Source organism: Triticum urartu, chromosome 1 (assembly GCF_003073215.2).
Source record: "Triticum urartu cultivar G1812 chromosome 1, Tu2.1, whole genome shotgun sequence".
Taxonomy (NCBI): domain Eukaryota; kingdom Viridiplantae; phylum Streptophyta; class Magnoliopsida; order Poales; family Poaceae; genus Triticum; species Triticum urartu.
The window spans coordinates 406,673,927-406,692,408 of NC_053022.1; positions in this window are offsets into that span (position 1 = coordinate 406,673,927).

Sequence of the window (18,482 nt, forward strand, 5' to 3'; positions counted from 1 at the left end):
TGGAGAAACTTGGAATTTACAGAATCGTGACATCCAACTTATGAATATGAACTTTCGTGCATCGGCAACATCTTTCAATATGCCGGTGAACAACACGGTTTGTTCGAGTGATCAATATATGACACCTCATGTATAGGATGGCGTCTCACAGTTTTATCCATCGGTAGCCGACTCGCAATATGCGGGTTCATCCCCAAACATGCCGATGGATGGGGGAATCGGCCATGCTTCCATTAGCTATTTGGCCGGTTATCCTCGAACGTCATATACTACACCTCGTGATATTGATTGTTCAGTGGCATATGAAACTAAAAATATTCATGACTCGGATCACCTTGGCTGAGTGAATGGAGATTCTGCAGGAGCATATGTGCCTAATATTGTAGGAGATGAGGTGGCTCTGACTGCATTAAAAAGTTTAGCCCAAAATAAGAAGATTAGTGCTATTTGCCTTGAGCAGCACAAAAAGGGATTGGTTCCTGATTATGAGGCAATAAGAGCTAGGGTTTTGAAAGAAGACGAAGTGTTGCCGATTGATCAAATTGGCGTGAGAAAATATTCAACAATAGTGCACATGTCTTCACCTATCATCACAGCATGTTATACACCCCCTATACAATCGCAAAATTTCGGCAACATCAATTCATTGACGAAAGATCGTAAAAGTATTGCGGGGCAAGCGAATCCAAGTAGGGATGAGTCTAAAGGAAAATATCTGGCCCAAGTGGACAAGATCAAGCCAAAGCTCACAGGGAATAGAGTCAACGAATTTACTACACCTACCCTTGAGGAATTACCAGCAGCATATCGACAGGCCTACGAAGCACTCAAGAAGAAGCGTGGAGATGGATATTTGCAAGAATACGTCAAGTGCCTTCCTCCATGCAGCAACCATTTTGGCCCTTCTACACTTTTGAGGCAAGATAAAAAAGAAGCTTTGCAAGCAAACCAGCAAAAAAGGATTCATTCGGCTAATACGATGGATTCGGTTGAAACCGGATTGAGCACTGGGATGTTTAAAGCCCAGTGCGTTGCATCATACCAGCCGAGTGCATCGTTCCAGACGAGTGCATCACTGGCTAAAGCCGAGTGCATCAAGCCAACTATTGCCGTGTGTACCAAAATAGAAGATGCAAGCTTGGTTGAGCAAAGGAACAACAAACGCAACAAATTGGCTGTGCTCGATTTTTCTGGATGTAAGGGAGCTTACATGCTACCCTATGAGTTCGTGCTAAAGATATTGATGAGCATCAAGAACACAGTAATATGGCTGAACACAGTTCAGTTAACGATGAACATCAAGACCAGGAAAATGCGGCCGAGCAAAGTTCAACTGACAAAGAGTGTCCGAGTGTAATCCACTCGGGCAATCCGACTGAAATATACTCGGGCGATTCGAGTGAAATATACTCAGGCAATCCGAGTGATGAGGCACCAGATCCAGAAAAAGAGGAAGAGGCATTAGAGAATTATTCAAAAGTGGAGCAATGTATTGTTCTAGTGATGCAACCATCTTCTCCTTCCAACGTCTTCACAAAGGTAGACCTAGCAGATAGTTTACTCAATTTTCGATTCGGTCAAAATCATATTGTTGATGCACCCGTTAGTAAGATTCTAATTAATTTTGAAAGACCAATTGAAATGAGTAATCTATTTGTTAGGAATGATCTTGTCACTAATCATGACAGTCAACACATGGTATCATTCATAGAGGCTAATAGTGACAACTTATCAAAACCAAAGTTGTTCTTGTCATGCCAACTGAACTTTGTATTCATATGGACAACTTTGTTTGTTTCATGCCTAGCTAACATTTGGTCTCGGACGAGACATATATTCTGTAATTATTTTGGTTGCAGAAATGTGAAGCCAGGTCCAAAGTCCTTTGAAGCCGATTCAAAAGCATCAGGAAAAGAGGATGAAAATCAATGCATAGCTGAGTCGGATGATGCTAAGCCAGCACTGCTTGGTTGTTTTGTTTCAGAGCTAGTATCACAATATCAGTTAATGGACGAGCAGTGTACCTTCAGTCCGGGCATAGTTGATCACATCGTTGGTGCATCGTCGACTAATCCTATTATAATTGATCATGATGTCGAGCCATCAGGACAAGAACAAATTCAATGTTTGTTTGAAGAGAATATTGAAGACAACAACGTGATTCATCAAGCCGCACAATCGAGACAATTGAAGTTTGTTGAGGCACGATCATATGAACAATCAGATCAGATTGGTTTTGATGGCGATCAAATGTTGACTCGGCTATCTCAAGTCGATTCACCTAAAGGTCAACAAGTACACACCAATGATGATGGGGTCAAGACTTCGAGCAAGGATATGGTTAAAAAGTGCATCAACAGCAATCTTGAAGATGGGAATTCCGTCAAAGCTACAATGGTGACATCTAGCACTGGGGGGCAACAAGAAAATTCAAAGACCGATGCACGCACAGTTAAAGAAAAGCAAAGGCAATGGTAAGCACAAAGGTAAAAGGCCGAAAGTCACTTTCACGCAGTTATTAGAAAAATATTAGAAGACAAGTGAGGCAAAGAGTGCTTATCAGCCGAGTGAAGCAAAAGCATCGAAGTCACCCCCGAGGCATAAATCTAAAGACTTGGATTGGCAAAGGAAGATGTTGAGCAAGCAGACTTCATATCCTGCTTTTGGGCCGCCAATGCCAATGTCGTGGATGCCTCCCTATGCTCATGTAAATCCATATCCATCATGGGACACGTATGATACAAGGGCAAATTATCCATTTTATTTTAGACCATCTCACCAATATTATGCAGCTCCGAGAAAATCAATATCTGAACAATCACATGTTAAAGACCGTTTCAATCATAAGGAATCGGTCCAGAGCTCAAGGATGAATAAAGAGGTGGTCAAGAAAGTTTACCGTGTTAAAAGAGATGGTCGTAAGAGTGCAACTTCAGATTTGATCTCAAATAAAAAAAGATTCAATTAAAGTGTTAACATTGGCTACTAAAGGTAATGAGACAAAGAAACCAATTATTGAGAGTCAAAGTGCCAAATCTGAAGAAAAGAAGTTGAGAGTGCATCAGGCCAAAAAGGAACTGCCATTGGTCAAAACAGAATTACAGCCGAGATGCCCACTCGGCTTAACGTATTGGCAAAAGAAGGAATTACAAAATCTTAGTGCACAAGAGCTGAGGCAGAAGAACATGGCATGGGTTCCCAAGAGGATCATTCATAACAAAAATGATGTGCATGCTTCTATTGCAACAAGTACAATAAAAGTGAAGAAAGAGAAGAATGGAAGCAAGAAACAATTAAGCCGAAGAGGTGGATCACAACATCAAAATCTTCGGTTAGTACATCATCCATTTTCTTCAACAATGCCATTTATGCCTTTGCCATGGAATTCATCGACAGGTATGATCAGTCACCCTCCACGGACTTATTTTGATCCATGGACACAACATAATTTTCTATATCATGACAGAGTATTACCAAATCACTATACATTTGGTTAGTTACATTTTTGTTGCTAATACAAAGGGGCCGAAATATCTTATTGCTATTTCATTTGTTTATTTCGGCTATACATACCTTGGTGGGTGAATACTACATGGACCTCATTGTAATGGCCGATATTTATCTATCGCCCTAAGAATATATTTAAGAATGGCCGGTGTGGTATTCTAACATCGTCCTTAGTTTGAGTTAAGTGCTTGCAAAGGAATTTGTCAAATTGATGCCATTGAAGATATTATGCATAGACCAATTCACCAAAATTGCAAAGTGAACTTATGTTTTGATTGGGTGTGCTTTGGCTTATTAGTATTCAGAATTTATGTAAGGCCAAATCATGGTTGATTTTTGAGCATCATATTGACATCATGCATAATATTGATTTCAGCTTGATCTCTCTAGAACCATGGAGATTATATATTGATGGTTAAATTTGTAGCAATGGCCAAGGTGTTGGTGTTGTTTATATATATCCTTATGGTGCTATTTTGTGAAGCCTCATGCCGCTTAAAATATTTTTGCACAATGATCAAAACCGAATATGCATTGTCATTCGGATTGGAGCTTTGCCTTGCTATAGGTGCTATACATATTGAGGCTTCCGGTGATTCGTTACTAGTAGTGCAACAAATATCCAATGGTTATCAATGTTTTGACGAATCATTTTTAGTTTATCTTGAGGTATGTCTAGATGTAAAATTTACCATGGGTTGTTTTAAGATTCTTCATATATCTGGACATGATAATTGGAGAGAGTTGGCATAGCAAGCATTTGGCTACCATGTTGGTCATGGTGTATTGCACATCTATCAATAGCCGATGCTTATTCTTGCCAACATAGGTAAGGCCGGATTGGAGTCCACAGCTTCGGCCACTAATAAAAATTTTATGCAGACGAAAGTAAGGATTGGAGAAAGTTTATTGTTGATTGTCTACAAAATCCTAGCAAAAGGGTGAAAAATATGGTTCGGAGGATGACATTGAGATACATATCTATGGAACTTTATCACCGGATTGTTAATGAAGCTGAGAAGGTTTCACCCAAGTTTGCATCAGAAAGTTCACACAAGACATGGCCGATATATGATTATCACCCATAGCACAAACATGGTCGATACCTGATTATCATCCTGAGGAAAATAAATGGCCGATGGAGTGTTTGACATCGTCCTTAGAACAAACACAATACAAGTTATTTTTCGGCACACAAGCTTTGCTGAAAAATAGGGGGGCATGTGTTGACACCAGATTTTGGCATGGTCACGAATCAGGGTTCGTATGCAAAAGTTAGAGGCAACACTTCGCGGGCCGGCCCTGAGTGAGAAAGTATTCGGCCTTTGCCGGCTGAATGAAACCTTGCCGGGGTAAAACCTTGCCGATGTGAGGGCTTACCGATGTGGAAAGCTTGTCGGCGGAGAAGCTTGCCGGCGTGGAAAGCTTGCCGGCGAAGAAGCTTGCCGATGTGAAATCTTGCCGAGGGAGAAACCTTGCCGAAGAGGAACTCTTGCCGGGGTAGAAACCTTGTCGAGGTAGAACTCTTGCCGGGGTAGAAACCTTGCCGAGCTAGGGAGAACCCTTGCCAGTGTAAAAACCTTGCCGGGGTGAAACCTTGTCGGTGCGGAAAGCTTACCCGGGTGGAAGGCCTGCCGGGGTGGAGGTTGTGATAGTCAATCGGACCAGAAGCTAAAGATGGGCTCAAATGATTATCTAAATGGACTCAAATGGAGAAGTGATCTACATGAAAGAGTTCCGTATTATTGATATGAACATCTTTGAAATTTGGGTCATCGCCGTCCGATTTCATCTCGAAGGCCGAAACTATGCTCGAAGTACCAAGATCTTATATTCAAAGTACAGTTTAGCCGATTAAGCCCCCAAGACGACCTCAAATGAAAAAATGATCTACACGGGTTGTCTTCGTCTCGTCGAAACGATCGATTTTGATATAAAAATCGTTCAAATCCGAGTTCTTATGCAAAAGTTAGAGCAATCGGAGTGCAGCCCTGTCACGAGGCGAGATGTGGCGCGCCCCACCAGACACATGTCTGACGGGTAGCGCGAGGAGATAGCCTGTGTTGCGAGACCGATCTGACCCTCAAGATGATCTCTGATAAAAAAAACCTTCAACATGAAAGTTTTTCGTCTCGTCGAAACGGTCAATATTGCTTTTGGGCTTGTTTTCATCCGAGATAGTTTACCACCGCAAAAAGGACCCGCAAGGTGCAGCCAGTTTAAACCGAACAGTTTTGGAAAGTTCGGATAAAACCAGTCCGAATTTGACTAGGGTTTTGGACGTGGATTGATATAATTTTCTTGTAAGGAAAGCCTAGATAAATCCTTTTCTTGTACGGGAAGTCCAGCCGCCTCTTATATATGTTGGGGGTGACGACCGATTGAAACAACACACAATCGAACAAACACATCTACTACTTTTTCGTGTTCATCTACTTTTTATCTCTCCTTTGTATCTTTCTTCTCGTACTTCGCTAGTTCTTCATGCTGGAGGGCTGCGGATCCACGAGGCTCTAGGGGCGAGCGAATCGACCTGGAGCAACCCATAGCCGCCGCGAGGCCTGACAGGGTCCCTCCCGGGCAAACGGGGCTTCGGGTCTACAAATGCATCTGCCGGCTGTCCTCCGTATCGTGTTGCCGGTCAGATCTCCTTCGACGCGAGCTGCGGTGCATCACCCCAGGCATCGAGGGCACACAGTGACGTGTTCGTATGCGAACAGGTACAAGATCGTAGCTGAGGTAACAAGCTAAACGTCGAAGTCCACGTGGAACTACTAGCGAGACTGAAGTCTCTCTGCAAAACATAAATTAAGCAAACGTGAGTACAAATGTACCCAACAAGACTTACATCAGAACTAACTACATATGCATCGGGGATGGTGGAGTTTAACTGCAGCAAGCCAGCTTTGACTCAGTGGCTAACCTGAACTACGACTACAAGTAACTCTTTTGAGGTGGCGCACACGAGTCCACAAATTCACCATACCAATACACCACTATGGATCCGCTCCCGTCTCCCTGCGAGAACGCCATCCATAGCACTCACGCTTATCTTACGAGTTTTAGAGTATCCACTTTCACTTGTCTATGAACTATGCAAGGGGTCCAAGTTTCCATATCTGAGGAATCCGGCTATTCGAATAGATAATGATAACCCTGCAGGGGTATACTTCTTCACACATGCTCTCGCCACTTACCACCATATACACATCGTGTATCTCGGCAACCTTCAAGCGGAAGCCTGGTGAGGAAGTCGGCCATGACCTGACTAACCACACAAGTCTCTCATCCAGGTTTATCGCCTATTCGGGTTCCATCCGCAAGGAGATCCGGCCGGGGTGTCGCTCACGGCCCCAAACGATGTGTGCAGCGTTCCCAAGCCCACAATCTGGGTGCCACCTAGTACACCGTGCCACTGTGCCTAGTCTGTCTCAAGCCCACCTGTACCAGGTGCCACTTGGTAGACTACTAACACTACCTACAAACACTAGAAACTAGTTGCAACTCCTGGACAGAGATCGAGTTGATTAATAAGCCGAGAGGGGCCGAGTTACCGGAACCCAATGTGTGGTAGTAACTGTTCATGGATCACAAACACAGAACTCAGTTCCTGAGGACAGTTGCAATGAGACAACCCACCATGTACTCCTACATGGCCTCTCACCGCTACCTTTACCAAATCGTGTTCACACACATAGCTCTCAACGGTAGGACATGTTCACCACATTCCAATTCATCCCCGATGAATCAGACCTGACTCAACTCTAAGCAGTAGCAGGCATGACAACAAGCATGAATGAGTAGGCACATCAGGGCTCAAACAATTCCTACTCATGCTAGTGGGTTTCATCTATTTACTGTGGCAATGATAGGTCATGCAGAGGAAAGGGGTTCAACTACCGCAGCATGTAACAGTTGAATCATTGTTGTCCTAATGCAGTAAAAGAGATCAGGAGCGAGAGAGTGGGATTGTATCGGAATGAATAAGGGGGTTTTGCTTGCCTAGCACTTCTGAAGATAGTACAGTTCTTCATCGGTGTCATCGAACTCATCGTCAGAACCACGTCTATCGAGAGGGGACAAATATCGGCAACAGAGAAAGAAACACAATCAATGCAATGCACAATATGATGCATGATCATGACATGGCAATAATGTTATGATTTTCACTAATGCATCTAGCAACAATTTAAATGAAGTCCATATGGACCAAGGGTTCATATGCAAACTCCATATTTAGCATTTAAAATGCCATTATCATGTTTTCACTTATACATTGGGTATAAGTTGGTTGATCATGCATGAAAGTAGCATAAATGGATAGATTGGATTTTTTTGATAATTTTTCATATATAATACTTTTCATTTGGAGTTACGGTTTAATTTCTATGATTTTTCAAAGTTTTGGATATTTTCTGAAATGCACTGGATTATTTTTAATCCATAAAATTATTAACCGCGTCAGCATTGTGGAAGCATGACGTCAGCGAGTCAACTGAGGCTGACCAGGTCAAACTTGACCAGTGGGTCCCAATGGTCAGCGACTCAATGGCTAATCTAAATTAAAATTAAGCTAAACTAATTAGTAAGGGGGTTGGCCCCACAGGTCAGTGTCTCAACTGCTTAATAGGGTAATTAGCACTAATATTTTGCCTAACCTAAAATTAAACTGGGGCGGGGCCCACGTGTCAATGATATAGAGAGTTAACAGGGGGTTATTTAACTTAACCGTGTTTTAAACAGCAGTGGTCCCACATGTCATACACTAGGGGTTAATTAACCGAGTGATTAGCACCTAACCTAATGCTCCATGTCGGCTCTAATCGGCATTTAGCCGCCGGCGTAAACAGGGCATGGCGAGGTCGCTCGTCTGGCCAACTCCAGCGACGGGAGGTCGCACGGCCGGGTGCGTTGGAACACCCGCAATAGGGCGCGTACGATGGTGGTAGTGGCTGGAGCTGATGCGGGCTGTAGCGGCGCCAGTGATGAGCTTTGCGGCGGATATGCTCGGGCTTGGCCGGGGCGCGGGGCTGCAGCTGGCTAGCGAGCAGGTTGAGCGGCGCAGGAGCACCAGGGGAGCTCCTGGAGCACTACCGCATGCTCGGACGTGAGCAGATCGAGCTCAGGCCATGGCGGCGATGAGACACGATGGCGCAAGCTCTCAGCGATGGCGGGAATCGAGCTAGCGGACCAAATCCACCATGGGGTATGAGGGGAAAGGGAGAGGGGCTCACAGGGAGTCGTATGGAGGTCTCGTCAGGCTCGGGGACGAACTACAGACGACGAATCGGGCGGTGGCATCCGGCGGCTGAAGGTGGGAGATGATGGCAAACCCGGCATTGCAGCGCTTCCCTGTTCGTGTCCGCTGATGAGGCGACTCAGAGGAGCTCGGCGGAGTCGAGGGACACGGTAGTTTGGCGAGTGGATGATGGGGAGCGCGCTGGCAGCGAACGGCGGTGCGGCGGGGCTCTCGGTTTTCTTGGGGACGGGCGCTAGGGAGAGGGAGGCATCCAGAGGAGAGAGGGGAGAGGGAGAGAGAGCTTTGGGCATCTCCCTGGCGAGGGGAGAGGGATGGGGGTGCGCGGGATAGCGCGAAGCAGGAGGTGGCATCGACGCGCGCGCGTCCAGCACGCAGCTGCTTCGGTCGGCGGGGGTTGAAGACGATTGGCAAGCTACTGGTGGGCTAGGCCAGCCAGCTGGACCGGCCAGGTAAGTGGCTGGGCTTCTCTCTCTCTTTGTCCTTTTCTATTTTTCTTTCTGTTTTGTTTTGTTTTTTTGTCTTTTGCCATTGTTTTCAAATTCAAAACAGAATCCAAACAGTGCCAATAAACCTTTGAATATTTTTATGTTGCTAACTGGATTGTTCCCGATGCACATAAAATATTTCAAAGTTATTTGAATATATATTCTATATATTAAGAATATAGATCCAAATTCAAATACAATATGATTTAAATTCAATGTCCCAAAATATTCCATAAAATTGTTCCAGAATATTGGATTGATGTATAGCTCTTTCCAAAATTACCAAAACTATTTTTAGGGCATTTTGGCTTCACTGAATGCATTTTCAGGGTTCTTGCCCTTTATTTAAAATTTTGAGGCTTCCACTTTCCTCAATTCAAGTTTCATATGAATTTAAACATGATGACATGAAGATCAAGCAAAGACTATAGGGGCTGAGCTAGGGCTATGACAACTCACCCCCACTAAACAAGAATCTCGTCCCGAGATTCAAGACGTGAGGTAAGAAGACAGAGGGGACACAAATCTAATGCAATCTTCATGATCCAACTGCTCTTCTCGAATATATTGATCCATTGCATCATATTGATCTTGGCGTCTTTGCTTTCGAGATCTTTGTCCAACACGATGACGGCAGAAAGAAACTCTACAGAAATCGATCCCTCAAAAATCGAGAAATTCAAAATCAACTCGTGGATTGAGATGTTGAAACATCTCCAGTCATCGAGAGGTATGGACAGGACCCGATGACGACTTTCATTTTTCGTAGGCAACAATTCCACGCTTGAGTAAGACGGTGCATGAGTAGCAAGGAGATGAATTGCTAAGATTCCATAATGAGACATCTTAGAGGAGGTGACTCGTAGAATTATTTCCTTAAGTGGCAAAAAGAATTACTTATGATACAGAGATCATTAAAACTCTCTATACCAGCCTAAGGAAAATCACAATTGATCATTTGAATGAATTCGAAAGAATGGCATACTCAGTTTGGAGAGGAAACTAGAGTTATAGGACAACTCGGCAACGGAAGGCACATTCCAATTGATACCGAGGATATAACCCAATGACCAAGCGTGCTCTCAAGAACTTGAGAATTTCCATATTCATCAAGGTTTTACCAACATCCGTGCTAAGGATCCTGGTAACACATCGTACTACCATGATAAACGGTGATGGAGGATGCAGATGCAAAGGAGGACATCACTTTCTCAGATTTTTCCTTAGCAATGCCAAAGAAGCAAATCTGGATGATCGACCCAGAGACATTTAGCACTCCGCTTCTAATGTTCTCCTTGATGTACTAGGTACCACAGTCAATGCTTAAAAGCATCAACATGGCCATCAAGTAAAGGCCGGACTTCGGGAGCACAAAAATCCATAAGGAACAACTTGTGGAATAAGTCATACCACATCCTCAAGGAGAAGATGGTCGAATTGCTCGTTCAAGATACTACAATAATAGATCTTCCGGCTAGGTGTTTTGGCCAGAACATCAACCTTGTCAGAACCTACATCATAGATCTTGGAAATGTTCTAGCCATCATATCTGCCTGAGATTCAGATCTGGTTAGAAATAGGATACTTCAGACTCAACATGTCTGAAAAGAAGAGTTGCAACACAAATTGACGAGATGATGTTACAAGATTCTCGGGAGATGAACTGCGATAGCAAGCTCCAAAACATGAGCTGGTTCTACTACATACCTGTGAACACGCTGTCCAAGACAAGCATGACCACATAGTAGTCTTACAACAAGCACTACCGAGTTCTGGTTGGGAACCATCAGCTTGGTAACAAAGTCTTGTGCATGACTTAGGATTAGCACAACAACTCCTTTTCCTTGAGAAAGTCAATCAGTGGCTTGGTGTGCTAGGGAATACATATGGAGTGAAGGTAATTAATCTACCAAACCATAGAATACTTAGCACGTATGCATGACTGATTTGGGATTATTCCAAAGGAAACAAAACAAACTTTCTCGAATTCATGGCGGCAGCTTACATCAAATGCACGTGAATCAAAGGAGGTCGCTTCTTTCATCCAAACATATACTTCATGAACGGGGCATGAAGAAAATGCTTACACAAGTTTCCAACACTAGCTGGATGTTCAACACAAATCATGGAGGAGACAAAATGCTGCTGATGGGCTCAACAGCGACTCATCAGAATTTCCATATCACTGGACTTCCACCATTATGTGAACAATGTGATAGTATTGGTCAGACCAAAAGATGTAATGGTGTATGCTCGAGGATTCAACCATGAGTAAGAAAACATTATGAATATCGTTGGTTCTAAATTGATTTGACGATAGCCCACACTCAAATCAAGGTTTGGACAAGACGGTAGATTCAACAACCGATCACGAGGAACAATCGATGAAGATATCATCTCTCATCAACACAAGCACGAAGACAAGGATATCCCTTTGAAAATGAACTAAGTGGGACAAGCTTTCATCTTCCAACTCTCCAAGTTATTGTTTAGCTTATTGAACTAGTTCACAGGTATCCAACACAGAATCTTGGAGAATGGGTGGTTTATTGGAAAACCAACTTGATCACGAACTCAACATATCGGCCAGCGGACGACCTGGTGATACTTCCGTGAAGATATCCGGAAAATCATGAACCACCGAAATGTTATTAAGCTCGGGAGCAATCTTGATTTCGAGGCAAGATGATATGATCAAAAGGGTGAGGGTTTGACACAATCCTAACTCATTGATCGAAGAGTGCACCATAATTAAGGACTAGGTAGCACGATCATTCTTAGGATGATGACTCAATAACCAGCACGCTAAGAATGAGAGTATTGTCCATTAACTACCAAGTAACGGAGTTGCTAGGAATATTGATTTCACACATCACAGTTCACTTTTCGGCATTCTGGTCACAACAACACAAAGACCGAGGAATGAATAATGATGGCGAGAAGTATTACTGTACCAAGAATTCATGAGATGGTGTGCAATTCCCATGACATTCTTAATATAAAGATGGTAATACTCCAAGGTAGAACAGAACAAAAACAAGATTGACATTTTGATCTATGGAATACAACTACTTTGACCCAATCCTAGATATGGATGAGGTACTGGAGTTTGTTTCTCCTAGTCATTCTAGAATAGAATGGCTTGACGGACCACAAGAGTAGAAGGCATCGATAACACGGATGGACAACTAATCTTGACCAACAATTGACAGACGAAGGTCAGAAGACAACTAAAGAGGGGACAACTCAAAGGAACATATCACTTTTTGAGTTGTGGATGCATAGATTTAGTATGTCAAACAAGTTCAACATATTTCTTCCAGATAATCCATGCAGAAAGGTAGGACTGGCAGATTCACAATGCAGAATGGAGAACTGATCAAGAGCACTCTTATTGTGATGTTTTGGTTCAACAAGGAACTTCTGCCATAAGTAGTTCATGGTATTGGAAGGAGGATTTACCACGGACCTCGAGGACTATCGCAAAGGTTACTAATATCCTAAAGGAACTAGCAACACTATCAACATAAGTAAGTAGGGTGAATCTCGGGTTCAGAAACCCAGGAGTAGAATACCTACTACTAAGTAGCATCACGGGATGCTCTCGAGAATGGTGGCCAGAATCATCACACTAGGAATATAAAGCATGGCTAGATTATGGGTGGTTCTCTAAGATGCCTAGGGTCATAATAATGGCTCCAACATATATGTCGAGGCAATAAAGTACGTCAACTCACCGATTAGTGTGGTTGAACTGGCCCAAAGGGACATTAGGAACGAAAAGAAGGAATTTGCAAATGCATCAGACTATTTAGAAACCTGGGATGACTCGGACAGCATAACGGCTATAAATGCTCAAAAAGATTTGAGACATCCAGCAAAATGCTGGTATAACCACTCAACATCACAATATCAAGGTCCGAGACCCACTGACGATACACAGAAGTAGTAGGAACTGAACTGAGGCCTGAAACCATCAATCCTATAAGTCTATGGATTAGTAACTCGTCGTCCTAATAGATAGATGAGAAGGCCTAGTTTTTAATCCCCGTAGAAAGGAAGAGGATGACTCAGATCAGAAGGTCATGAGGATAAGGAGTAAAAAGAGCCTTACGTTCCCTCCCACAATCAATTCCCCTACATAACTAAAGCATTTCTAGACTCAACTTCAACCAGTTTGGCTTGGTAATCCTACAGGCAGTTAGGCTCTGATACCAAAGCTGTCAGGACCCCAATTCCAAGTCACATCAATCTAGCCGGTAACACCTCATATCACTTTGCGGCCTCACGCATGGTATTCCCATGGGTGTCGCCTTACCATGGTCCGAGACTGTTTGCGCCTTTTGGCTCATGTATATGATAGTGTCGCTAGCATCCATATGACAGAGAACCTGGGCCGACATGACTAGTCGTGAACCCAAAGTGGCACTAACTTACGGGGACATGCATACATGAATCAACATCGAGCACGTCGGTCAGCAGCGTGCGAATCCGGGCTGTAGCACTGGGCTAATAGGACTCCGGGAACTCGGGCTATAGCAGGCTAGGCAGTACTCCGGATGTCACCGCATGACATTTCCCCGAAGGGACAGACACAGGAACAAAGTGAAACACATGCCGGCTAGTCAAGTGTTCTGGGGCAGTAGTGCGGGGCTAGCAGGACTCCGGTAAACCGGGCTGTAGCGGACTACTATGGCTCATGGAAGCACAAGACTACATTTCCCCATAAGAGAGGCTACCAAGGATAAACAACTAGGTTGTCGGATCCCACACATACCAAGCATTTCAGTCATACACACAATATGCTCGATATGTGTAAATACAAAATGGCATCACAACAAAACTCTACGACTCAAAGTATTTGTTCAAAAGGCTCCGAGGAGCGAGATATTACAAACATGGGTCTCATGACCCAACAATCATAGCATACAAATCAAAGCACATGCGGAAGCTTAACATGTCTGGGTACAGACATCTACAAATGAAAAAAAGTTGAGAAGCTTGACTATCTACAAGACACTGCCGAGGGCACAAGATTGTAGCTGAGGTATCAAGCTAAATGTCGAAGTCCACACGGAACTAATAGCGAGACTGACGTCTCTCTGCAAAACATAAAATAGGCAAACGTGAGTACAAATGTACCCAGCAAGACTTACATCAGAACTAACTACATATGCATCGGTATCAACAAAGGGGGTGGTGGAGTTTAACTGCAGCAAGCCAGCTTCGACTCAGTGGCTAACCTGAACTATGACTGCAAGTAACTCTTTTGAGGTGGCGCACACGAGTCCACAAATTCACCATACCAATACACCACTATGGATCCGCTCCCGTCTCCATGCGAGAACGCCATCCATAGCACTCACATTTATCTTGCGAGTTTTAGAGTATCCACTTTCACTTGTCTATGAACTATGCAAGGGGTCCAATTTTCCATATCCGAGGAATCCGGCTATTCGAATAGATAATCATAACCCTGCAGGGGTGTACTTCTTCACACACGCTCTCGCCACTTACCACCATGTACACGTCGTGTATCTCTGCAACCTTCAAGCGGAAGCCTGGCGAGGGAGTCGGCCATGACCTGACTAACCACACAAGTCTCTCGTCCAGGTTTATCGCCTATTCGAGTTCCATCCGCAAGGAGATCCGGCCGGGGTGTCGCTCACGGCCCCAAACGATGTGTGCAGCGTTCCCAAGCCCACCATCTGGGTGCCACTTGGTACACCGTGCCACTGTGCCTAGTCTATCCCAAGCCCACCTGTACCAGGTGCCACTTGGTAGACTACTAACACTACCTACAAACACTAGAAACTAGTTGCAACTCCTGGACAGAGATCGAGTTGATTAATAAGCCGAGAGGGGCCGAGTTACCGGAACCCAATGTGTGGTAGTAACTGTTCATGGATCACAAACACAGAACTCAGTTCCTGAGGACGGTTGCAATGAGACAACCCACCATGTACTCCTACATGGCCTCTCACCGCTACCTTTACCAAATCGTGTTCACACACTTAGCTCTCAACGGTAGGACATGTTCACCATGTTCCAATTCATTCCTGATGAATCAGACCTGACTCAACTCTAAGCAGTAGCAGGCATGACAACAAGCATGAATGAGTAGGCACATCAGGGCTCAAACAATTCCTACAAATGCTAGTAGGTTTCATCTATTTATTGTGGCAATGATAGGTCATGCAGAGGAAAGGGGTTCAACTACCGCAGCATGTAACAGTTGAATCGTTGTTGTCCTAATGCAGTAAAAGAGAGCAGGAGCGAGAGAGTGGGATTGTATCGGAATGAACAAGGGGGTTTTGCTTGCCTGGCACTTCTGAAGATAGTACAATTCTTCATCGGTGTCATCAAACTCATCGTCGGAACCACGTCTATCGAGAGGGTACAAATACCAGCAACAGAGAAAGAAACACAATCAATGCAATGCACAATATGATGCATGATCATGACATGGCAATAATGTTATGATTTTCACTAATGCTTCTAGCAACAATTTAAATGAAGTCCATATGGACCAAGGGTTCATATGCAAACTCCATATTTAGCATTTAAAATGTCATTATCATGTTTTCACTTACACAGTGGGTATAAGTTGGTTGATCATGCATGAAAGTGGCATAAATGGATAGATTGGATTTTCCTGATAATTTTTCATATATAAAACTTTTCATTTGGAGTTACGGTTTAATTTCTATGATTTTTCAAAGTTTTGGATATTTTCTGAAATGCACTGGATTATTTTTAATCCATAAAATTATTAACCGCGTCAGCATTGTGGAAGCATGACGTCAGCGAGTCAACTGAGGCTGACCAGGTCAAACCTGACCAGTGGGTCCCAATGGTCAGCGACTCAATGGCTAATCTAAATTAAAATTAAGCTAAACTAATTAGTAAGGGGGTTGGCCCCACAGGTCAGTGTCTCAACTGCTTAATAGGGTAATTAGCACTAATATTTTGCCTAACCTAAAATTAAACTGGGGAGGGGCCCATGTGTCAATGAGATAGAGAGTTAACAGGGGGTTATTTAACTTAACCGTGTTTTAAACAGCAGTGGTCCCACATGTAATACACTAGGGGTTAATTAACTGAGTAATTAGCACCTAACCTAATGCTCCAATTCAGCTCTAATCAGCGTTTAGCCGCCAGCGTAAACAGGGCACGGCGAGGTCGCTCGTCCGGCCAACTCCAGCGACGGGAGGTTGCGCGGCCGGGTGTGTTGGAACACCCGCAGCAGGGCGCGTACGATGGTGGTGGTGGCTGGAGCTGATGCGGGTTGTAGCGGCGCTGGTGAAGAGCTTTGCAGCGGAGATGCTCGGGCTTTGCCGGGGCGCGGGGCTGCAGCTTTCTAGCGAGCAGGTTGAGCGGCGCAGGAGCACCAGCGGAGCTCCTGGAGCACTACCGTGTGCTCGGACGTGAGCAGATCGAGCTCAGGCCACAGCGGCGATGAGACACGACGGTGGAAGCTCTCGGCGATGGCGGGAATCGAGCTAGCGGGCCAAATCCAGCACGGGGTATGAGGGGAAAGAGAGAGGGGCTCACAGGGAGTCGTATGGAGGTCTTGTCAGGCTCAGGGGCGAACTACAGACGACGAATCGGGCGGTGGCATCCGGCGGCTGATGGTGGGAGATGATGGCGAACCCGGCATTCCAGCGCTTTCCTGTTCGTGTCCGCTGATGAGGCGACTCGGAGGAGCTCAGCGGAATCAAGGGACACGGTAGTTGGGCGAGTGGATGATGGGGAGCGCGCTGGCAGTGAACGGCGGCGAGGCGGGGCTCTCGGTTCTCTTGGGGACGGGCGCTAGGGAGAGGGAGGTGTCCAGAGGAGAGAGGGGAGAGGGAGAGAGAGCTCTGGGCATCTCCCTGGCGAGGGGAGAGGGATGGGGGCGCGCGGGACAGCGCGAAGCAGGAGGTGGCGTCGACGCGCGCGCGTCCAGCATGCAGCTGCTTCGGTCGGCGGGGGTTGAAGACGACTGGCAAGCTACTGGTGGGCTGGGCCAGCCAGCTGGGCCGGCCAGGTAAGTGGCTAGGCTTCTCTCTCTCTTTCTGTCCTTTTCTATTTTTCTTTCTGTTTTGTTTTGTTTTTTTGTCTTTTGCCACTGTTTTCAAATTCAAAACAGAATCCAAACAGTGCCAATAAACCTTTGAATATTTTTATGTTTCTAACTGGATTGTTCCCGATGCACATAAAATATTTCAAAGTTATTTGAATATATATTCTATATATTAAGAATATAGATCCAAATTCAAATACAATAAGATTTAAATTCAATGTCCCAAAATATTCCATAGAATTGTTCCAGAATTTTGGATTGATGTATAGCTCTCTCCAAAATTACCAACACTATTTTTAGGGCATTTTGGCTTCACTGAATGCATTTTCAGGGTTCTTGCCCTTTATTTAAAATTTTGAGGCTTCCACTTTCCTCAATTCAAGTTTCATATGAATTTAAACATGATGACATGAAGATCAAGCAAAGACTACAGGGGCTGAGCTAGGGCTATGACATCCAGGTCCGTCGCCTTCGCACGGTTTTCTTCTTCAAGAAGCTGGGAATGGTCGGCGGCATCTTTCAACTCAATGGCCATCTTGGCTATCCTTTCCTTGCTCTGGCGATGCGTGGACTGTTCGGCCCACAGCTCTTCGGCCGCCCTTAGAGCGGCCGCATCGCTATTCCTTGCTTGTTCCTTGGCTCGGGCAAGCTCTACCCGAAGGGTCTCCACGGTGGCAGCTCCATCTGCAGTCACAACATATTAAAGATATTGGCATCCTGCTCCTCTTACTATGTGTTGATCACCGAATAAATCACTTACCCTGTATCTCGTCAAGCCGCTTGTTGACAAGCACGATGTCGGCATCAGCCGCATCAAGTTGCCGCTTTAGCTCGGCAAACCCATCGGTCCGGCTAGCCACCAGAGCTTCAGTCACCTACACATAAAGGCGGTCTGGTCATTACCTGGGACTATGATCCTCTGTTTGTCGCTGTTTTCGACGACAACCAGAGTATCAGGGGCTACTATCTGCATAGGGCACAACTAACGTGTGCGGTACTGTCAAAAACATACACCATTTCACGTACCTCAAAGCCTTTCAGCAGGCTCATAAAAGCTTCATGCAAGCCGCTTTTAGCGGATGAAATCCTTTCAATTACCGTATCCATTAGCGTACGATGCGGTTCTGAGATGGCCGCTTGCTCCAAAAGATCCTTCGGTGCGTCC